Raw genomic sequence first — 5,113 nt, 5'->3', positions numbered from 1 at the left:
AAATAAAATGCCAGTATGTTTTTGGCTTATTTTCAGCTAGGAAAAAAGGTAAACAAAAATTAAATGCATTATATACCCTTGGCTAAAAATGTAATATGTAAATTAACACTTAATGTGTCTTCTTAAAATTGTCATATTTTATTAAGTGCAAGAAAATTTTATAAATTAACTTATAATATTAATACTACTTTCCAAAAAGGTTTTCATTCACCTATCAGATTTTCAAAAGATGAAAAGGAATTAGTATTTTTATATTTCAGAAAATCCTGTTAAATATGCTCACAATTGATTTTCAAAAGTTGCTCTAGGGTATGATATAATTTTAAGTCCTCAAAAAGCATGAGACATGAAACCAGAAGAGCTGTGTCCCAGGTCCCTGTCTTCAACTAACCATGGAATTTTTGAGAAAATGACTTAATATTTTTGGCTTTCGATTCTCTCATCTTCATGAGCTAGCACAGTGTTTTCCAAGTCTGATCAGAGGACATCCTGAGTACCCCTAAAATATTTTAGGGAGTTTACGGGGTCAAATTCAAGGTCATATTTTGGCTACAGTCAGAATGCTCCTTGGAAGATGGCCAGACTTCGTCTCTCACACCTCGGACATGTTGTCAAGAGGGACAAGTCACTGAAGAAGAATATCATGTTTGGTAAAGTAGAGGGTAAGAGAAAAAGAGGAAGACTCCCAATGAGATGGATTGGCACAGTGGCACAAGCAATGGGCTCAAGTATAGCAACAATTGTGAGGTTGGCCCCAGAAAGGGCAGTGTTTCATTCTGTTGTGCATACAGTCACTATGAATCAGTACCAACTTGATGGCACTTAACAACAACAACAACACAAGGTCAAAACTATTTTCATAATAATACAAAGACAGTATCCTTTTCGCTCATCCCACATAAGTGTACAGTGGGTGTTCTAAAGGCTATATGATGTATCCACAATTATCTGATAAAGCTACAAAAATATTCCTCCTTGTTCTACCTATCTCTTAGGCAAGATTTTCTCCCTATACATTAACCAAAAAAAAAAAAATTACAACAGATAAGATAGATAAACAGATGCAAGACACAAGCTATCTTTTATTCATCTAAACACTAAGAATATTTACAAAAATAAAAATATCAAAACTCAGGAATTTTTTTTGTTTAGGAATATAGGTATTTTTCATAAAAATATTATATACAAGGGTAAGTCAAAAAGTACTGCTGCTGGGGTTCAGTTGATATATGCAAGTGTTTGTTCCAAACAAACTAGAAGAACAGAAGATACTTCATGAAAGAAAGACTGGCAGGAAAAATCAAAAACAAAAACAGTAATAGCAGTCTGATTGACTACTGTAAGAACAAGCAAGTTGTTCACCCAAGAGCCATCAAGGCAAGTGGTCAAGTACCCTCATAGCAAACCCCCTTCCTAGATTAAGACTCAAGGAGAATACTTGAGCAGGTATGTGGTCTGGCTCGTTGACCATGCTGGTCACCGGTAAGGGGAAGTAGGGGAAAAACAGCAATGAAGTTGTGAGCGAAGTCTGACCACATTCCACAGACTCCTGTGAACCCGGGTTGAGACCTGGTTGGCCAGCAGTATGGCAATACTCGAGGACTCCTGGGCCCCGAGGACTAGAGCAGAGAGTGAAGTGTCCAGCTAATATGAAGTGAGGGGAGATGCACAAGAACACCCATATTTGCAGACAATACCCACTTGACCTGGCTTCAATGGCTGGATGATCAGAACTCAACTAGAGGAAGAAAGACAAGGAAAAAAAGAGTAATCTGCTACAATTTGATGAACTGCACCTATTCTTATGGATGTAGTAGCTCAAAAAAGGGAACAAATCTTTACAGCAAGGATCATTCCCACCCCGTCAGTACAGAGGGTTGACAGGGATGGGCAACTTAGACATTGGTTACCTAAAGTGTGTGGGGCTACAAAGGCAAAAAGTGACTGGCTTATAAGCTTTCACGAGAGAACCTAGTTCCAGATGGGGCGGGGGAAGGTAGAACCTCCACTGAGTGGTTTCCAATTTGTTGGGACGGGGCTGATGAAAGGAGATGGGGATAAAGCTCTTGTAGTACAATAGTGAACAACTGCTATCAGGACTGACTGTGAGGGTCAGAAATGTAAAGGTAGATGCTTTATAACAAAAGGAGGGGAGTGATTGATTTTGCATTCCAGGAGCGGAGGTCCTTGGGACCATCAAGAAAGAAGAGCGGATGCAGGACCCTACCCAGATAAACAGTGATGCCAGAGATGAGGGCAGAGATGATGACATGGACAGATGGAGCGGCTGGGGACTATGGACTAGGGGAGATAGAAGGGCTGTGTGCTGATGGCCAGGAGGCAGGCCTGTGGGCTGTACCCTTTGGTTGTTTGATGATGCATGGAGGGGATTGTAATCATTGCAAATGAAATGAAATATGATAGGATGAATGTAAAGCTGGTGTTCTCCCATGTAAACTCACATAATTCATAATAAAATTTAAAAAAAAAAAGAGTTTATAATCAGGATGGGGACATCAGAAGAGCTATATTTTAAAATGGCAACTTAAACTCACATTTGATGGTAACTGAAAGGAATAATAAAACAAAAGCAATATCTGAGCAGGCCTAGTCCTCTTCTTTAGGTTGTCAGTGGGCTACTAAGTGAAGTGAGTAAGAGACCAGGGTGCTCAATTTTTTGGTGAAAACTTTCTGTTTTACCTGAAGGAAAGCAAGCAAGAAAGATTTGAGGTGGGAGAGGAATATCAGTGATCCAGAATGGGAGTACATGCCCGTATGCACCATCAGTGCACATGGGAGAAAGGGCTGGCCCGACAGCTGCCTACACTCCGTCCCTGCCCAGCAGCTTTCAGCTCTGCCAACATCAGGGCTTGTGCTCAGCTCCTGGTCACAGTTGTGAGTGGGGAGCCTTTCTAGCTGCATGTACATTACAAGCACTGCTATCTAACAAAATGATTTTAATAAGAGAAAATCATCATGAAGTCACTTGTCATTTCTAGCTAAGGAATCAATGAGTAAGACACTCTTCCATCAGCCTAACTAGAGGAAACTGCCACTGCTAGGTCTCTGCAATTCTGATCAATCTCTATTAATGTCAATGATTACAATGGGCCTAATCCATCCTAATCATAATAGAATCCATTTCATATGCTGCATTTCATCCAGTCTAAGATACTGCTACTCATAAAATGTTTCATTATATTGTTTCCTACCACGAAGAAAAACTTTCGGCCAATTAAATGAACTCTACTGGCTTAGTTAACAGTAATCCTTCCTGACATGTGAATGGGTCAGTTTTTGGTGAACTGAAATTTCATCCATCTACTGGAGTCCTGGTTTGGCACTGTGGACTAATGTGCTGGACTGCAAAGTCCTTTGAACTGCAAGGTTGGTGGCTCAAGTGCACCAGCTGTTCCTTGTAAACCCTATACAGGGTCACTATGGGTCGGAATCAACTTGACGGCACTTAACAACAACTGAGAGGGACCTGGCCGTTTCTTTTGCCTTTAAGTGCACTCCCTGGAGTGACAAGAAATTCTTTTGTCTATATCTCAATGACAAACAAGAATTAAGCTTCATCTATTTGTGGGTATCTGTCTCTTTTTTTAAGGTTCTGTACAGCACCTGTTGTTTTATAAGAACAAGTGGAATTCCTCTAATTATGACCATTTGTTTCACTCTTATCAAATTTACTCTCCTCTCCATCCTGTTTTCTTGCTTTTCTGTGTGCACAGTAACTTTCTGTAGAACAGCAAAGACTCTGAGTCCATTTTAAATGACAGTACATACAACACCAAAAGTGATTAAAAATATGAACAGCTATGAACAGCTATAAGCAGCTATATGTGTGTGTAGGAAATGAATGCCTTGCCATAACCACTGCCTAACCAAAATCAAATGTGTCAGAGACTAAGATGTAAAAGGTCAATGAAATATGATAAAGATCTGTGCTATATTATAATATAGCAAGAAAGGGTTGTTAGTAGAGACTCTAGGAGTCTCTGGGTGATATAATCAACTAACCAACCAAAAGACTGATGGTTAAATGCACCCTGGAAGAAAGGCCAGGTTATTTACTGGTGAAAAATCTGCTCTTACACACATGAGGTCATCATGAGCTGGAACTGACTCAATGGCAATTGGTTTCTTAATGAAGACTATAAAATCTCCCTAATTAGACTGCCTATACATACATTCATACATGTGTCAGGCTATTTTTGCTAAACTTTATTCAATGTCCAAGAAGACAAGGTCACAACCTTCAAGAAATATTGTATTCCAAAAACAAAGTTGAAAGAAAAATCATTTTGGTACAGAGCTAGAAAGCACATTCATATACCAGTGTAATCAGAGGTCATCTCTATGCAAAAAATATTCTTGCTAGTCTGAAACTCCATTCATAATAATGTAATCACATCACATTATTTCTACTTTCCAGCTCCTCTGAATCTAGGGAACATATGGAGCAATGTCTAATAAATGGTTGTCACTAGAATCTACTGGATACACTGACTGGAAGAATGCATCTCTTTCCTATCTCACTCTCTGCTCCTCCTCTGCTCTCCAATATTTATCTTTTCCTTTGCTTATTCAAATTTCCTTTCATAAAAATAAGTATTAAATTAAAAATTTCAAGCACATTCCATAGATTCCTATCACCCTCGAGATAAGAGAGAAAAGGAAGGGTTGCTTGATCTGAAGTTTGGGGAGACTTGGGGAGTCCTGAGTTTGGGGAGACTTGGGAACTCCCTGCAGAGTGGTTGAGTTGAGTTCTTCAAACTAAATTCAATATGAAGACTTCTTGCTGTTAAGTGCTGTCAAGTCAATTTCAACTCATAGCCACCCTGTATAGGGTTTCCTAGGAGTTGCTGGTAGGTTTGAATCACCAACCCTTTAGCTAGCAGTCAAGTGCTTATCCCACAGCACCACACCAGGATTCAGAAAATAAATAATAAAACAAATAACAATCATCTCTCTATGGAGAAATATAATACTTCCAAAACTCACCAAGTTTGGGGGAAAAAGCGGGATTTAAATAGTTGATAAACATGTTGTTGTTAAGTGCTGTTGAGTCAGCTCCGATTTACAGCTCCCTGTATAGGGTTTCCATGGA

At 39.3% G+C, this 5,113-nt stretch overlaps 1 protein-coding gene across 1 annotated transcript in view; it reads right to left on the bottom strand.

The window, feature by feature from the left end:
- DTNB (dystrobrevin, beta) overlaps positions 1-5,113 on the bottom strand; it is a 392,167-nt gene that overhangs the window by 283,935 nt on the left and 103,119 nt on the right. The gene's annotated exons all lie outside the window — the stretch shown is intronic.

Source organism: Chrysochloris asiatica, unplaced genomic scaffold, assembly GCF_000296735.1.
Source record: "Chrysochloris asiatica unplaced genomic scaffold, ChrAsi1.0 scaffold00016, whole genome shotgun sequence".
NCBI classification, from domain to species: domain Eukaryota; kingdom Metazoa; phylum Chordata; class Mammalia; order Afrosoricida; family Chrysochloridae; genus Chrysochloris; species Chrysochloris asiatica.
The sequence above is the reverse complement of the archived record's forward strand: the minus strand, read 5'-3'. Positions and strand labels throughout refer to the sequence as shown.